This window comes from Dendrobates tinctorius, unplaced genomic scaffold (genome assembly GCF_039654945.1).
Source record: "Dendrobates tinctorius isolate UK_male_01 unplaced genomic scaffold, ASM3965494v1 ptg000060l, whole genome shotgun sequence".
NCBI classification, from domain to species: Eukaryota; Metazoa; Chordata; class Amphibia; order Anura; family Dendrobatidae; genus Dendrobates; species Dendrobates tinctorius.
The window spans coordinates 39,471,573-39,490,950 of record NW_027361728.1 but is presented as its reverse complement, the minus strand read 5'-3'; the positions used below and the strand labels follow the sequence as shown (position 1 = coordinate 39,490,950).

General features: G+C 42.9%; 1 long non-coding RNA gene across 1 annotated transcript in view; it reads left to right on the top strand.

Annotated features, from left to right (window-relative positions):
• Nucleotides 1–19,378, top strand: part of LOC141092589 (uncharacterized) — a 77,253-nt gene that overhangs the window by 39,766 nt on the left and 18,109 nt on the right. The window contains exon 2 of the long non-coding RNA XR_012232845.1: nucleotides 11,407–11,861. This is a non-coding gene — a long non-coding RNA (uncharacterized lncRNA). The remainder of the gene's footprint in view (nucleotides 1–11,406; nucleotides 11,862–19,378) is intronic.

Sequence of the window (19,378 nt, the reverse complement as noted above, 5' to 3'; positions counted from 1 at the left end):
GCGTGCGATGAGAGACGGTGTGAGAGATGTGGCTGGAGATCGGGCGAGAGAGAGAATGAATTTCATCCAGCAGACAGACAGAATTGCGGGTTAAACCTGTACACAAACACAAAATAGCGGATCCGGGCGCAGAAAAAAACGTTGCAGGATCCGTCCGGTCAGGTCAGCGGACGTCAAAATATTGGCGGATCCGCAGACATGCGGATGCTACTTACGGCCATCAGTCAAAATCCGCCGATAATGATAGTGAATGGGAAAAAAAAACGGATCCGCCAAGAAAAATGGCGGATCCGTTTTTTTTCCAAAACGGGGGATTTTGACTGATGGTGACAAACGGATGTGTGAAACAGGCCTAAAACCCCTCATAATCTAGTTTTCATTGCACTTCTGTCTGATCAGACCAGGTGGGCACAGTAGTGGCTAATATCCCACCCAAAAGTATAGTGTCTGATGTACATGTGGCCACGGCCCCAATACTGAGCAGTGATTACAGGATTACCGAATGATGAAGGACCCCAAGTACCAGAGAATCTACTGCTATAATCCCTCTGCTTACAAACAACAATATAGCAGCCATCCGTACCAAACGTATGGAAAGCAACGGTGTCACAGTATACAGAGGGAGGCCACACACTGATACGAGACGTGGGCTGCCCTCGCCCTACAGTGGCCCTATCTTGTATGCCTTCCTTGCCACGACACCCTAAAGATACCCGTTATGTTGTCACGCTCATGGTCGTCTGTCCCTATCTGCAGGTCCTTTGTCCAGTGCCCCCACAAATGCACCAACAATAAAAAAAGGAAAATATGACAATAAATCCCCCTTATAAAACAATTTCAGGAGGGTAAATGTGTTGGGGCCAGACCCCAGCAATCGGAAAAGTTTGCAAAGATCTGGGGGACCACTGGCATTTACGTTGTTTTATTCAGTTGTGTAATTGAATCTTTTTCTGAATCTAAAAAGAATGAACATAACCTCCATAATATCAAGACGACTTGCACATACAGCTCTGCCAAAAATTAAGAGATCAAATCCCTGTCATGGGCAGCTCACTCTCCAGACTTGAACCCCATTGAAAACCTCTGGGATGTAATCAAGTGGATGATGGATAGTCACAAGCCAGCAAACAAAGAAGAGCTGCTTACATTTTTACGCCAGAAGCAGTGTGAAAGACTGGTGGGAAGCATGCCAAGACGCATGAAAGCTGTTTTTAAAAATCATGGTTATTCCACAAAATATTGATATCTGAACTCTTCCTGAGTTAAAACATTAGTATTGTTGTTTCTAAATGATTATGAACTTGTTTTCTTTGCATTATTTGAGGTCTGAAAACACTTTTTTTTTTTTTATTTTAACCTTTTTTCTTTAGCAGAAAAAAATACAAAATTTATTGATTGGAAATTCGGAAACATGTTGTCAGAAGTTTATAGACTAACAGAACAATTTACATTTTACTCAAAAAGAGAAAAATCAGAGAAACTGAACATTTGAAAGTGCTCTCTTAAGTTTTGCCAGAGCTGTATTTTCTGTCTCTTCTAGTTTCTTATAACTGTTTCAAGCTTTAAAAGCCATGACATGGCCCAAAAAAAGTAACTTTACTCAATTTACAGTGGGTACGGAAAGTATTCAGACCCCTTTAAATATTTCACTCTTTATTTCATTGCAGCCATTTGGTAAATTCAAAAAAGTTTTTTTTTTTTTTTTCTTATTCATGTAATGTACACTCTGCACCCCATCTTGACGGAAAAAAGCAGAAATGTAGAAATTTTTGCAAATTTATTAAAAAAGAAAAACCGAAATATCACATGGTCATAAGTTTTCAGACCCTTTGCTCAGTATTGAAAAGGGGTAAAAACAATTACAGTATGTTCATGACATTAAACCATTATCCCACCTTTTCCCTTATCCCATCCCTCCCTCCCCTTCCTGCAAATGTCATCATTTAACTCCTTTCTGTCATGTGACGTACTATCCCGTCCATGTGTCCTGGGACTTAATTCCCTGGGATGGGATAGTATGTCACAGCGATCAGCGGCGCCCACGTGGTGAGCGCCGCTGATCGCGGCCAGGTGTCAGCTGATTATCACAGCTGACACCCGGCACAATGTGTCAGGGGTGGTCACGGACCGCCCCCGACATGTTAACCCCTTGCACACCGCGATCAAACACGATCGCGGTGTATCGGGGGTTAAAGGGAAGCATCGTCAGGGAGGGGGCTCCCTCCGTGCTTCCCTGAGCCCCCCACAGCAGCGCAATGTGCCGCACTGCCGCGGGGGCTCTTTCCCTGCAGGTCCCCGGATCCAAGATGGCGACGGGGACCTTCGGGAGCCTGCAGGGAGCTGGCTTCCTCATGCCTGCAAAGCGCAGGCAAGGAGGAAGCCTTATGCAGTGCCTGTGACAGATCGCTGATCTGTCATAGTGATCTGTGATGTGACAGATCAGCGATTTGTCACAGGACAGTGATGTCCCACCTGGGACAATGTAATAAAGTTAAAAAAAAAAGCGTAAAAGTTATTTTTGAAAAATCGCTAAATGAATTAAAAAAAAAAAAATATTCCCTAATAAATTCATTTTTTGGAAATAAAAAAAAAACAATAAAAGTACACATATTTGGTATCGCCGCATCCGTAACTACTCGCCCTATAAAACTGTCCGATTAGTTAACCCCATACTGACCCGAAGAATAAAAGGGCTTTATCAATTTTACTGCACGCGGAACGGTGTAAACGCACCCCCCAAAAGAAATTCATGAAATGCTGGTTTTTGTTCATTCTGCGTCCTAAAAATCGGAATAAAAAGCGATCAAAAGATGTCACGTGGCCGAACATGATACCAATAAAAGCGTCAACTCGTCCCGCAAAAAATAAGACCTCACATGACTCGGTGAGTCAAAATATGGAAAAATTATAGCTCTCAATATGTGGTGATGCAAAAACTATTTTTACAATAAAAAGCGTCTTTTAGCGTGCGACAGCTGCCAAAAATAAAAACCATCATAAATAGTAAATCAAACCCCACGTTATCACCCCGTTAGTTAGGGAAAAATAATATAATAAAAAAAGTATTTCCATTTTCCCAATAGGGTTAGGGCTAGGGTTAGGGCTAGAGCTGAGATTAGGATTAGGGGTGTGTTGGGGTTAGGGTTGGAGTTAGAATTGGGGGGTTTCCACTGTTTGGGCACATCAGGGGCTCTCCAAATGCAACATGGCGTCTGATCTCAATTCCAGCCAATTCTGCGTTGAAAAAGTCAAATGGTGCTCCTTCCCTTCCAAGCTCTGCCATGCGCCCAAACAGTGTTTTACCCCCAGATATAGGGTATCGGCGTACTCAGGACAAATTGCAAAACAACTTTTGGGGTCCAATTTCTCCTGTTACCCTTAGGAAAATAAAAAATTGGGGGCAAAAATATCATTTTTGTGGAAAAAAATATTTTTTTTATTTTCACGCCCGTGCGTTATAAACTTCTGTGAAGCACTTGGGGGTTCAAAGTGCTCACCACACATCTAGATAAGTTCCGTGGAGGGTCTAGTTTCCAAAATGGGGTCACTTGTGGGGAGTTTCAATAGTTTAGGTACATCAGGGGCTCTCCAAATGCACATGACACCCGCAGACCATTCCTTCAAAGTCTGCATTCCAAAACATCACTACTTCCTTTCCGAGCCCCGAAGTGTGCACATACAGTAGTTTTCTCCCACATATGAGGTATCGGCGTACTCAGGACAAATTGGACAACAACTTTTGGGGTCCAATTTCTCCTGTTACCCTTGGGAAAATAAAAAATTGTGGACTAAATGATCATGTTTGTGGAAAAAATATGATTTTTTTATTTTCACGCCCGGGCATTATAAACTTCTGTGAAGCCCTTGGGGATTCAAAGTGCTCACCACACATCTAGATAATTTCCTTAGGGGGTCTAGTTTCCAAAATGGTGTCACTTATGAGGGGTTTCCACTGTTTAGGTATATCAGGGGCTCTCCAAACGTGACATGGCGTCTGATCTGAATTCTAGCCAATTTTGCATTGAAAAAGTCAAACGGCGCTCCTTCCCTTCTGAGCTCTGCCATGCGCCGAAACAGTGGTTTCCCCCCAAATATCAGGTATCAGCGTACTCAGGACAAACTGCACAATAACTTTTGCAGTCCATCTTCTCCTGTTACCCTTGTTAAAATAAAAAAAATTGAACCTGAAGTATTTTTTTTGTGAAAAAAAGTTAAATGTTCATTTTTTTTTAAATATTCAAAAAATTCCTGTGAAGCACCTGAAGGGTTAATAAACTTCTTGAATGTGGTTTTGAGCACCTTAAGGGGTGCAGTTTTTAGAATGGTGTCACTTTTGGGTATTTTCTATCATATAGACCCCTCAAAGTGGCTTCAAATGTGATGTGGTCCGTAAAAATAAAATGGTGTTGCAAAAATGAGAAATCGCTGGTCAACTTTTAACCCTTTTAACTCCCTAAGAAAAAAAAAAATTGGGTTCCAAAATTGTGCTGATGTAAAGTAAACATGTGGGAAATGTTACTTATTAAGTTTTTGTGTGCTGTATCTCTGTGATTTAAGGGCATAAAAATTCAAAGTTGGAAAATTGCGAAATTTTCAAAATTTTCGCCAAATTTCCATTTTTTTCACAAACGCAAGTTATATGAATGAAATTTTACCACTAGAATGAAGTACAATATGTCACAAGAAAACAATTTCAGAATCACCAGGATCCATGGAAGTGTTCCAGAGTTATTACCTCATAAAGAGACAGTGGTCAGAATTGTAAAAATTGGCCCGGTCATGAACGTGCAAACCACCCTTGGGGGTTAAGGGGTTAAGGAGATTCCTTAAATTGGTACGTGTCCTCCAATGCTTTGTAGCAAGTACCATCTGGTGCTCTCGAATTGTCTGTTCCTAGACTCTGTATCCAAGGAGGGAATAAGAAAGGACCATCTGGTGAAAAACTTCTCTGCTGACTTTTCTTTGTTAGTCATAGTTTCCAACGAGTCCATTTGAAACAGAAAATTAATTTTTGTCAATATTAATGATTTTGATGGAACATTTGAGTGTAACCATTGATGTAATATACTTTTTCTTACTGCTGAGGCCCAAATCACTAACATGGCCTTAGTGTGCTTTGGTAATACTCTTGGGGTCTCCTCTAGAATGTTAAAAATAGCCCATTGCAGGGTAAGAGGGAACTCAAAACCACTCAATTGTTGTAACTGAGAGTGAATATCACGCCATAACTTTTGAATTTTGGGGCAACCCCACATATGATGGTAGATGTCAGTATTATGTAAACCACATTTAACACATTGATAAGAATTTGTAGGAGACATTCTGGATTGGACGTACGGGGTAATATAAGCTCTATGTAATAATAATATGGCCGTATCAGTATAACTATTTTAAAATGTATTTTTGATCAAATTGTGGATGTGAGCCACGTCATGGGTTCTCCCTCTGGATCGGGACCTACGCTCACAAAGACCCTGTTACCACCTTCAGGTCAAAGGTCTACGCCTCATGGCACAGAATTTGAGAGGCAATTACTGAAGCTAAGGGGATTCTCAGATGACTTAATTGGCACCCTCTTGCAGGAAAAGCTTTAAATTTCCATTCAGCAGACCTTTCCGGGGAAGGTCTTATCCCTGCCATATTAGAGCTCCTGCAGAAAGGGCGTGAGTTCGGACTTGCAGTTAACACCCTAAAAGTCCAAGTTTCGGCTCTGGAGGCCTCGTATAATTATGACGTGCGGGCAACGAAGGGGTGGCTCGATCTATATCTGCTTGCCAGCGAGCAAACCCAGTTCACATTCTTCAAAAACCGCCTTAGCTTAGTCCTAGATGCTTTCACACAGGGCCCATTCGAGCTCATACACTTGGCCTCAATAAAGTGCGTTTCATTGAAAGTCGCCTTATTGGTAGCTTGAGTATTAGCAAGGAGAATGCATGATCTCCAGGCCCTGTCAATAGATTCTCCTGCCTGACAATATTTCAGGACGGAATGGTGTCAAAGACGGACTCGTCCTACCTCCCTAGATGGGCTGCTAAATTCCATAGATCCAAGAAATCTACCTTCCCTCTTTTTTATGATAGCCCGGCAACACCAGAGAAGGAAAGATAGTATTGCCTAGACGTAAAGGGGGCCATCTTAGTCTATATAGATAACTCTAAGCCCTGGAGGCATAGCAGGGCTCTTTTTGTCTCTTTTTGTCTCTTCCAGGGTAACAAGAAGTGTGGATCAGAAACGCAATTATATTGGCATATTCGGCAAAGAGGAGAAGGCCCGCCACAGGGCGTCAGGGCACATTCTGCACGAGCCATATCTTCTTCCTGGGCCGAAAGGACGGATGTCCCAATTGAGCTAACATGTAAGGCCGCAACCAGGTCTTCTCCTTCTGCCTTTTATAGTCACTACAGGCTAGATTTATCTTCTTACGATAACTTAGCCTTTGGTAGATCTGTCCTTGACATGGTGGGCCCTCCCAGGTGATTATCTCTGAAAATCTCTCAGTGGGTGCTGTCGTGGCGAAGAGAAAACATCGGATTACTTACCGGTAATACGACAGCACCTGCTCACTTCCCTCCCTTAATATATGCACACGTGATTCACTCTGGTGGGTGAAGAATAGAGGCTGTATATAAATGTGAAATGTATACAGCAAAAGATATAAATATATATATATATATATATATATATATATATATATATATACACACTCACTGGCCACTTTATTAGGTACACCATGCTAGTAAGGGGTTGGACCCCCTTTTGCCTTCAGAACTGCCTCAATTCTTCGTGGCAGAGATTCAACAAGGTGCTGGAAGCATTCCTCAGAGATTTTGGACCATATTGACATGATGGCATCACACAGTTGGCGCAGATTTGTCGGCTGCACATCCCTGATGCGAATCTCCCGTTCCACCACATCCCAAAGATGCTCTATTGGATTGAGATCTGGTGACTGAGGAGGCCATTTGAGTGCAGTAAACTCATTGTCATGTTCAAGAAACCAATCTGAGATGATTCGAGCTTTATGACATGGCGCATTATCCTGCTGAAAGTAGCCATCAGATGTTGGGTACATTGTGGTCATAAAGGGATGGACATGGTCAGCAACAATACTCAGGTAGGCTGTGGCGTTGCAACGATGCTCAATTGGTACCAAGGGGCCCAAAGAGTGCCCAGAAAAAATTCCCCACACCATGACACCACCACCACCAGCCTGAACCGTTGATACAAGGCAGGATGGATCCATGCTTTCATGTTGTTTACGCCAAATTCTGACCCTACCATCCGAATGTCGCAGCAGAAATCGAGACTCATCAGACCAGGCAACGTTTTTCCAATCTTCTACTGTCCAATTTCGATGAGCTTGTGCAAATTGTAGCCTCAGTTTCCTGTTCTTAGCTGAGAGGAGTGGTACCCAGTGTGGTCTTCTGCTGCTGTAGCCCATCTGCCTCAAAGTTCGACGCACTGTGCGTTCAGAGATGCTCTTCTGCCTACCTTGGTTGTAACGGGTGGCAATTTGAGTCACTGTTGCCTTTCTATCAGCTCGAACCAGTCTGCCCATTCTCCTCTGACCTCTGGCATCAACATGGCATTTCCGGCCACAGAACTGCCGCTCACTGGATTTTTTTTCTTTTTCGGACCATTCTCTGTAAACCCTAGAGATGGTTGTGCGTGAAAATCCCAGTAGATCAGCAGTTTCTGAAATTCTCAGACCAGCCCTTCTGGCACCAACAATCATGCCACGTTCAAAGGCACTCAAATCACCTTTCTTCCCCATACTGATGCTCGGTTTGAACTGCAGGAGATTGTCTTGACCATGTCTACATGCCTAAATGCACTGAGTTGCCGCCATGTGATTGGCTGATTAGAAATTAAGTCTTAACACACAGTTGGACAGGTGTACCTAATAAAGTGGCCAGTGAGTGTATATGCTAGAATCGCTTACTGAACAAATTGACTAAAGCATGTGTGGCGGTTCCTCTTGTTCTCTGTAATCCAACTGAGGGAGCGAGGGGGACCGCCCCTTTTATCTCTCTGTAGGTTTCCTGTTCCTAGGGGCGGATCCCCTCTCTCAGTGGGTTCTGTCGTGGCTCTACAAAAGAGTATTACAGGTAAGTAATCCGTTTTTTTTTTATATAAAATTGTTTTCATTGCAGAAAAGCGCCAAAACATAAAAAAAGACATAAATGAGGTATTGCTGTAATCGTACTGACCCGAAGAATAAAACCGCTTTATCAATTTTAACACACGCGGAACGGTGTAAATGCCCCCCCCAAAAAAATTCATGAAATGCTGGTTTTTGTTCATTCTGCGTCCCAAAAATTGGAATAAAAAGCGATCAAAAAGTGTCACGTGCCCGAAAATGGTACCAATAAAAACGTCAATTCGTCCCGCAAAAAATAAGACCTCACATGACTCGGTGAGTCAAAATATGGAAAAATTATAGCTCTCAAAATGTGGAGATGCAAAAACTATTTTTACAATAAAAAGCGTCTTTTAGCGTTTGACAGCTGCCAAACATAAAAACCCGCAATAAATAGTAAATCAAACCCCCCGTTATCACCCCCTTAGTTAGGGAAAAATAATAAAATTTAAAAAATGTATTTATTTCCATTTTCCCGCTAGGGTTAGGGCTGAGATTAGGGTTAGGGGTGTGTTGGGGTTAGAATTGTGGGGTTTCCACTGTTTGGGCACATCAGGTGCTCTCCAAATGCAACATGGCGTCTGATCTCAATTCCAGCCAATTCTGCGTTGAAAAAGTCAAATGTTGCTCCTTCCCTTCCACGCTCTGCCATGTGCCCAAACAGTGTTTTACCCCCACATATGGTGTATCAGCGTACTCAGGACAAATTGCAAAACAACTTTTGGGGTCCAATTTCTCCTGTTACCCTTAGGAAAATAAAAAATTGGGGGCAAAAAATATCATTTTTGTGGAAAAAAAATATGATTTTTTTTATTTTCACGCTCGGGAGTTATAAACTTCTGTGAAGCACTTGGGGGTTCAAAGTGCTCACCACACATCTAGATAAGTTCCTTGGGGGGTCTAGTTTCCAAAATGGGGTCACTTGTGGGGGGTTTCCACAGTTTACGTACATCAGGGACTCTCCAAAGACAACATGACACCCGCAGACCATTCCATCAAAGTCTGCATTCCAAAACGTCACTAATTCCCTTCCGAGCTCCGACGTGTGCCCATACAGTAGTTTTCTCCCACATATGGGATATCAGCGTGCTCAGGACAAATTGGACAACAACTTTTGAAGACCAGTTTCTCCTGTTACCCTTGGCAAAATAAAAATTTGGGGACTAAAAGATCATGTTTGTGGAAAAAATATGATTTTTTTATTTTCACGCCCGGGCGTTATAAACTTCTGTGAAGCCCTTGGTGTAATTTGTGGGGGTTTCCACTGTTTAGGCACATCAGGGGCTTTCCAAGCATGCCATGGCATCCGATCCCAATTCCAGCCAAAAAAGTCAAATGGAGCTGCTTCCCTTCTGAGCTCTGCCATGCGCCCAAATAGTGGTTTACCCCCACATGTGGGGCATCAGCGTACTCAGGACAAATTGCACATAACTTTTGGGGTCATGTTACCCTTGGAAAAATAAAAATTGAGGGTGGAAAGATCATTTTTGTGGAAAAAATATGATTTTTTAAAACTGTACGGCTGTACGTTTCTGTGAAGCCCTTGGGGGTTCAAAGTTCTCACCACACATGTAGATAAGTTCCTTGGGGGGTCTAGTTTCCAAAATGGGGTCACTTGTGGGGGGTTTCCACTGTTTAGGCACATCAGGAGCTCTCCTAATGTGACATGGCATCCGATCTGAATTCCAGCCAATTTTGCATTGAAAAAGTCAAACTGCGCTCCTTCCCTTCTGAGCGCTGACATGCGCCAAAACAGTGGTTCCCCCCACATATCAGATATCAGCATACTCAGGACAAATTGCACAATAACTTTTGCATCCAGTTTCTCCTGTTACCCTTGGTAAAATAAAAAAAATTGGACCTGAAGTAATTTTTTTGTGAAAAAAAGTTAAATGTTCATGTTTTTTAAACATTCAAAAAATTCCTGTGACGCACCTGAAGGGTTAATAAATTTCTTGGATGTGGTTTTGAGCACCTTGAGGGGTGCAGTTTTTAGAATGGTGTCACTTTTAGGTATTTTCTATCACATAGACCCGTCAAAGTGACTTCAAATGTGATGTGGTCCGTAAAAATAAAATGGTGTTGCAAAAATGAGAAATCGCTGGTCAACGTTTAACCCTTATAACTTCCTAACAAAAAAAATTTTGGTTCCAAAATTGTGCTGATGTAAAGTAAACATGTGGGAAATGTTACTTATTAAGTTTTTTGTGTGCCATATCTCTGTGATTTAAGGGCATAAAATTTTCAAAAATTTTGCCAAATTTCCGTTTTTTTCACAAGTAAACGCAAGTTAATTGAATTAAATTTTACCACTAGCATGAAGTACAATATGTCACGAGAAAACAATGTCAGAATCACCAGGATCCATGGAAGCGTTTCAGAGTTATTACCTCATAAAGGGACAGTGGTCAGAATTGTAAAAATTGGCCCGGTCATGAACGTGCAAACCACCCTTGGGGGTTAAGGGGTTAAAGGGACCAAAAGTAATTGGACAATTATCTCAAAACCTGCAACCACCCTGGGAGTAAAGGGGTTAACAATGCTTGTGACTGTGCTGCAGTTACGGTATGTTGCAGGTGATAATTCAACACCATAGGAAATCAGTAAATGCGATGTTGCAATGTCCCTAGTCAGGTAACTGATATTACTGCCATATGGTGACATATAGTGGTAGATGTCAGTCCTGCAGACCATGTAAAAGATTACAATACAGTTACAAATAGTGACTTACAGCTGACGTTCTTTTTGGTGGAGTCATTCACTTTTCCCATCTTTTCCATCTGGCCCAGGCCAACATGGCAACTTCTTCCTGCCATGACTCATCTGCAGAGATTACAACAAAGACACATCTGACTTCTCACATTTCAGGCATCGTCCCCATCTATCCCCAATCTGCACAAACTCCTTACCCTGCCGATACCTCAATGCTGAGCTGTGCTGTGTTCCTATTACTGCACCTTCTGTGTGGTACTGTGTGTCCTCTAAATTTCCTCCTACTGGAGCCCTAAATTACCCTTTAATTGCACTCATTTTGCAAAAAAATTGATTTGTAATGTGGATGACGGGGCGATCTTAGTGACCTGCGATGTGGAAGCGCTTTACACTAGCATCTGACATTATGATGGTGTGAATGCAGTGTCCTATTTTCTGTCCATGATAAATATGAGATCAGAGGAGACTGATTTTATTTTACACCTGCATGAGTTTGCTCTGATTCTTTTTTTTTTTTTTTTTTTTTTTGCTGTTCCCTCTACTTCCATCTCTAGGGGACAGCCATGAGGGTGGCCTTCGCGCTGTCCTATGCTAACCTGTTCCTGAGGCTGTAGAAGAGGGACCTATTCCTTTTGGATCGATACTCATCAATGGACTGCGTCACCTTTTGCGGTATTTTGACGATGTATTTCTGATCTGTCGAGGAAGTCCAGTTCAATTAGCTTTCTATTTTGAGCAACTTAATCACAACAACCTCAACTTGCACCTTACATACAAGTTCCATGATATTTACTGTATATTGATTCTCTGGATGTGACTGAGGTGTGACCAACATGGGATTGCAAACTGATTTATTCGTCAAAGAGAACTCTGTCAACGCAGTTTTTTGCTCCTCATCGTCGCATGCTCCACATTATCAATTCTTTACGCACGAGACAGTTTTTGAGGATTCGTCTAATTTGTTCTTCAGATACGGATGGATGTTGAAATAAGAGCAGCGGCTCTTAAGGTAAGATTATAGTAACCATTCCATGAAACACATGTATAACAGGGCAAAGAACTCCAAACGCTTAGACCTCATTCCCATGATACAATCTTGTTCAGCAGACACAAGTGTCAGAGTGATCACAACAATCTTTATTTATATATCTTAATATTACCCAAAATTTATAATAACTGCACCAAAACCAATAGAAATGATCACCTTGGGGAGGTGCTTATCCCTACTCTGGCCTGAGTCACCCTACCTAACAGCAGAAGTTGGCACCCTAGTTGGCACCTAGAAGCTGCGCAGTGGCACCCCCGCTCCTCGGTGGCTCTCTCTGCTCACACTAGATGACCCTGTTATGGCGGGAGCGTGTACAGGTGTTAGGTAGGTGAGAAAGAAATGTAAGAGGTGTTAAAATTATCTTCAATTGATGGTTTGGAGATCTGTTCATTTGATCTAACAATATCTAGTAAGGGATTTTTTCACTAGAGCAGTGCTGATTCTTCATCTTCTTTGCTTACTAACTACAGTATATCTAGTCAGATACTAATCTACCTCTTCCTTGATTGTCTTGAATTATATTCTATAGTGTCTATATGTGGAATTCAACCCCCTGAGACCAAATGTTAGGGGTAACCACTACATAAAATATTTCATTGTTCTTCAATAATAAAGACAAAAGTGTGCCAGATAGAATATAAAGAAGTAGGCCCTCCAAAAAATATCAATGCACATAGATCTGCTATCATCAATTATAGGTAAGCATATTGCAATAAACCCCATATAAATGCAAACATATTACAAACACCCCCTATGACTCTGGATGTAGGTTAGTTCTGATGATGATAAATAAGATAGAATACATAGAATATATGCACATCATAGCAGCGGATATTCCAATAAGGACCAAGCAATTTTCACAATATTCACAAGATGGTCCTTATATGAATAATCTTTATACAATAGACCCAATTCTCCATTGTATAACAATTAAAATTCCAAATCAAATTTCAAATCCAAAACAGTGTACATAACACTCCAACCCACAATTCATAAGCAAATACCACTCTAAGCCATGTTACAATTCAACGCGTTTCCCCTTTTCCAAGGTTCATCAGGAGTAAAAATGGAAGCACAGAGTACTTAGCTTAAAGTATCAGATGATGGGACAGATAATATTTGATATCCAGGGTCAATCCTCCATTTTGGTATGGTGCACGAGTTTTACTTTGGAACTACACCATTGGTTTTCCATGTCATTTACTCAAAAACAGGAAAAAAATTCCAAGTGCGGTGAAATTGCAAAAAAGTGCAATCAAACACTTGGGTTTTTTCACCATGTTCATTAAGGCTATGTGCCCACGTTGCATTTTTAAACGCTCAGGAAACTGATTCCCTTCCCAGAAAATGCGTGTTTTATTTCCGCGCGTTTCTTGTGCGTTTTTTGCACAAAAGACGAGCGCTTTTGACGCGTTTTTTTCCCCTTGTTTTCTGGGAACATTGGAAAAGGCTAAACACGCTCAGCAATGCAGAAATTAATGAGCATGCTGCGTTTTTAGCCGCTAAGCGATTCCTGAGCGTTTAAAAACACATGCACTGGCACAAAAAGCCAAAAACGCATGCAATTTAATGTGAAGCTTCTTTTAAGCGTTTCTGCAGCGTCTGAGCCGGCACAAACGCTGCGGAAACACTTAAAAAAAACGCAACATGGGCACACAGCCTAAGTGCTAAAACTGACCTGCCATTATGATTTTCCACATCATTACGAGTTCATAGACACCAAGTATAACTAGGTTCTTTTCTAAGTGGTGAAAAAAAAATTACAAAGTTTGTTAAAAATTAAGATTGCACCATACCCGTAGCATCTCCATTTTTCATGACTCGGGTTGGGTGAGGACTTATTTTTTGCATGCCAAGCTGACGCTTTTTAATAACACCATTTATGTGCAGATACAATCTTTTTATCGCACGTTATTGCATTTTAATGTAATGTTGCGGCGACCAAAAACACAATCTGGGGTTTCTAAAATTTTTTCTCGCTACGCCATTTAGCGATCAGGTTGCTTCTTTTTTTATATTGATTTGGCGATTCTGAACAGGGCGATATGAAATATGTGTATGTTTGATTTTTTTTTATTGTTTTATTTTGAATGGGGTGAAAGGGGGGTGATTTGAACTTTTATATATTTTAAAATATTTTTTAAAACTTTTTTTTTTACTTTTTACATGCTTCAATAGTCTCCATGGGAGGCTAGAAGTTACACTTGTCTGATTGGCGTTGCTACATACAGGCAATGATCAGATCGCCTGTATGTAGCAGAATTACTCACTTGCTATGAGCACCGACCACCGAGCAGCGGTCATAGCAATCTGGCAGTGACAAACATAGAGGTCTGCAGGATACCTCTGGTTGTCATGCCAACCCATCGGTGAACCGCAATCATGTGACGGGGATCACCAATGGGCAAATTTCCAGCGTGATTGCCTGAAGCCCATGTTAAATGCCGCTGTCAGAGTTTGACAGCAGTACATTTAGTCTAGCCTGATGAAGAGACCTGAGTAGTCTCGAAAGCTTGCAATGTGTTACCATCTTTTCAGTTATCCATTAAAAGGTATCAACCACTAGGACTCTCAATTCTAAATAGAGTTTGACAGCAGCATTTAATGGGTTAATAGCAGCGGGTGGATCGCGATTCTACCCGCGGCTGTGACAGGCACATGTCAGCTGTTCAATACTATACTGTATATAAAGAGAAAGGTCTGCACTCAGGACCGAAACGTCGCTATTATGGGCTAAAATAAAATAGCTCCATTTTACTTATTACGGTGTGCTGCTCCTATTTTTTGGATCTCTCTCTATCTATATATATATATATATATATATATATACTGTATATATACAGTACAGACCAAAAGTTTGGACACACCTTCTTATTCAAAGAGTTTTCTTTATTTTCATGACTATGAAAATTGTAGATTCACTCTGAAGGCATCAAAACTATGAAATAACACATGTGGAATTATATAATTAACAAAAAAGTGTGAAACAACAGAAAATGTCTTATATTCTAGGTTCTTCAAAGTAGCCACCTTTTGCTTTGATTACTGATTTGCACATGGATCACCCCCAGGAGCTTGGGGTTACTCGGTCCCGGGTCAGTGTTTCAGATTGATGTGTCACGGTGGCGGTGACCCGGTCCATGGCCCTGGGCATCCATGCAAAAGGGGTGAAACGTAGCTGAATAAAGTTTATAGGTAGATGATACCTGACACCACCTGTGGTGCTCGGCAATGAAGGGGTTAAGCCGACGCTGCAGTGCAGATCCTCTGGGACAGATGGTATAAGGCAGCAAAGATGTAATAGGTCCCCACAGGTAGAGCTGTAGTCCCAGGGCAGTAGTAATAGGTGTTGAGGAAGAGGGTGCAGTGTTAGGCACAGAGATGTAGCAGTGCTGAAGGGGTTGCAGGAAGAAAGCAATGACACAACAGAGTGCAGTTTCCTTTACCTTGCCTTGTAAGTGCAGTCCAGGATCCAGATTACAGGTGGAACAGGAGTTAATCAGCCTGGAAGCAACTTAGGAATCTATGCAGATGGGTTGTGTAGTCTCCTTTCTAGCGCTTATGTGAGGCACTTGCAGTTCTGAGTTACTCTGAAGTTCCTCTTGCTTACTCTCTTTTAGAACTCCCCTCGTATGGCAGGCAGCCGTAGCCTCCTCTTTCTGGCTCACATCCGTTGCTGCAGTGCCTCCGAGTCTTATGTGGGAACAGAGCATTTACAGCCTCTTGTTCCTCCGGTTTTTGCTGTAGAACCATCAGTATCAATGCAACCTCAGATACCGGACTCCGGATGATGCGTTTCAGCTAGGAGTGAGCCCGACTTCGGCTCAATCCTCACAGCTCACCTCTCCACGTCCACACACTTCGCCTTCTCCACACAAACTCCACTAACTTCCCCTTCCTGGCCACAGAGAGCAGCTCCTCAGCAGTTTGGGTTCAGAGCTCCTCTGCTGGTCTGGAGTGAGAACTGTGCTGTGTGCTGAATTTACCTGACAGATCCTTCATTGCTTCCAAGCATGACATCACCCTCCCTAGGAGGAAGGTAATGCCACTGTGGCGACCATACTCCTGGGGTGCCACATTCCCCCCTAGTGCAATTCAGTATTCCTGGACTGAGAAAACATGCGAACATATAAACAAATGAACAATTGTAACTGTTACAAGATTTCAAAAATGAAAAATTACAAAAACCAAAGCTCAAAAATAGTCCTTGTGACGATTAGTCCATGCGTCAATGTCCACGGTCCATTTCCTGAGCATTTGGCAAACTATGTGCAAGTATAGTTTAGGCCACACATAGTCCTGTGGCCCAATTGTCCATCAAATCAAAATAAGATATTAAAAACGTTATTACAGAGTCTCTGTAGGCACATAAGCTTGAAAAGTAGCATATTTACAGGTACAATTAACATTTTCTTTAATCTCTATCTAACTGGGATCTCACCTTTTGTACTACGGGTAGATCTGCATAGCATGGGTACTTCTAATGGCCTATTTAGGTTTAGTGGGCCTGTTACTGCTGTTGGTAAACTGGGTAGTAGCCGTCTGCGAACTCTAAGACTCACTGTGGGCATGACAGATTCACCACTGGCAGGGCGAGGATTCTCTGGCTCCACTGCTGGTGTGGCATCCGCTGCCTGAACTTCCTGACATTCAGAGTTGTCTTGAGTCTCTGCTACTTCAGTTGCAGTAGGCTGGGGAAAGATTAGGACAGGAACTACGATGGCTTGATCCACTCTTGTCCAGTTTGCAGGAAGTTCTCCCAGTACAGTGCTGACCTTTTTCTCTTCTTCCTCTATGAGCTGAAGGTTGTTTCGCTTCTTCATCCTTTCCTTTAGCTGGTCAGGGCACAGTTTCAGATGATCCCTCGATACTGCTGATGAGGTTTCTCCTCCATCCTTACTGATAAGGCACACTTTGGTGTTGTCAAAGTTTGATGGTAGGACGGTGTAGGGTTCAGCTTCCCATTGGTCATCCAATTTTTGCATGCTCCTTTTCCTCTTTAGGACTTGTTCTCCTGGTGACAAGGGAACTGCAGATGCATGTTGATTGTAGTTCTTTTCCTGCTTTTGTCTTGCCTGAGCTAGGCTCTTTTCTACGCACTCTTGTACTCTACGATACTGTTGCTGCCGTTCTGTATCCCAGTCAGCATCTGGTGATGTCACCTCAGGTGTAAGGACTCCCATATCCAAATCAATATGCAGCTTGCCAGGCCTCACTCTCATTAAGTAGGCTGGAGTGCAGTTGGTGGAATTCACAGGAATGTGATTGTAGAGGTCTACCAGATCTGGCAACTTCTCTTGCCACAGATTCCTCTCTTCCAAAGGCAAGGTCTTCAGTAAATCGATCACCACTTGATTAATCTTTTCACACATGCCATTGGTCTGTGGATGGTACGGTGTTGTCCTGATCTTATGGCAACCATACAAGTTACAGAATTCCTGGAACACTTCTGCCTCAAAGGCTGGACCTTGATCTGTAAGCACTCGCTCAGGATATCAGTGTGGTCGACAAAAGTGCTGTTGGAATGCTCTGGCTGCTGTCCTGGCTGTTTGATCCTTGACAGGCACAACTACAAGGAATCTCGAGTAGTGGTCAACGATGGCAAAAGCATAAACGTAGCCTGAACGGCTTGGGACCAGCTTCACATGGGCCAGGGCTACCAACTCAAGTGGCTGTTCAGTTATTATTGGTTGCAAAGGAGCTCGCTGGCTGTTACGGTCCTTCCTGCGCAGGTTGCATTGTCCACACTCCCGGCACCAATTTTCAATGGCCTTCCTCATACCAGCCCAGTATAATATCTCTTGGAGCAAGGCCTCCAACTTCTTCCATCCAAAGTGTCCTGCTCCATTGTGGTACGCTTCCAAGACCATCGATGCCTCCCTCTTTGGAACTGCCAGACCAGCTCATGAGTGCGGGCATTGATACTCCTCTGACACAGCTTTCCCTCATAGATGAACAGCCTACCTCTTTCCTTCCACAACTGCTGGGTTTCGTCAGGAGCATCTGGACCTGGGCATGAGTCAGCTTGTGACAGTAACTCCTTTACCAGATGGACAGCAGGATCGCTATCCTGTGTTTTGGCCCAGTCATGATGAGGCAACGGATTTAGGGTGGCCTCTTTCACGATAGATCATCTGTTTCTCACTCCTTGGGCACGTTGGGCCGCAATTGGCCGGTGGAAGGCAGGTAACTCTATTTCTTCGAGTGCCTCAGGGTCTTCTCCCCCATCTGGCAGATTGGGCATCCTGGACAGTGCATCAGCATTGACATTCTTGTGCCCCGCTCGGTACTTGATGGTAATTTCATAGTTAGACAGCCGGGCCATCCATCGCTGCTCCAGTGCACCTAGTTTTGCAGTTTCCAAGTGAGTCAGCGGGTTGTTGTCCGTGAAGATGGTAAACTTCGCTGAAGCTAGGTAATGCTTGAATCGTTCAGTCACAGCCCAGACTATGGCGAGGAACTCCAGTTTGAAGGAACTGTAGTTGTCAGGGTTCCATTCAGTGGGACGAAGCTTCCTGCTGGCGTAGGAGATTACGCTTTCTTTGCCATTTTGTACCTGTGAGAGTGCTGCTCCCAGTCCCACGTTGCTGGCATCAGTATACAACACAAATGGTTCGTCATAATCTGGGTAGGCCAGAACTTCATCTCCTGTGAGCACCATCTTCAGTCGAGTGAAGGACCTCTCCAGTTCCTCATTCCATTCAAATGTAGGACTCTTCTTCCTGGTTTTCTTGGGCTGGCCCACTAGAAGATTTTGCATAGGTGTGGCTATCTCAGTGAAGCCTTTGATGAACCTAAAGTAGTAGCCTACCAACCCGAGGAATTGACGTACCTCATGGAGGTTGCTGGGCTTTTGCCGGTCCCGAATGATAGTGACTTTGTCAGGATCCGATGCCACACCTTCTGCGCTCACTATATGACCGAGGTACTATACCTTGGGCTTCAGGAGGTGGCATTTGGATGGCTTCACTTTTAGGCCAAGGTTGGACAGGGCTTCTAACACTAGAGCCAGGTGCTCCAGATGGTCTTCATAAGTCTTGGAGAAAACAATGACATCATCAAGGTACAACAGAACTGTCTTGAAGTTCTTGTGTCTAAGACAGCACTCCATTAGCCGTTGAAATGTCCCTGGGGCGGTGCAGAGCCTGAATGGCATTTAGTTGAACTCGCAGAGACCCATTGGTGTAGTAAACGCTGTTTTCTCTTTGTCTGCCTCTGCCACGGGAACCTGCCAATACCCACTAGTGAGATCTAAGGTGGAAAAATAGTTAGCAGTTTTAAGTGCAGCTAATGACTCTTCAATTCTGGGTAATGGGTAGGCATCGTTATGTGTAATGCTGTTAATTTTTCTGTAATCAACACACATTCTCATGGTACCATCTTTCTTTTTTACAAAGACTATTGGGGCTGCCCAGGGGCTACAACTATCTCTGATCACCCCAGCTTCCTTCATTTCCCGCAACATACTCTTGGCACAT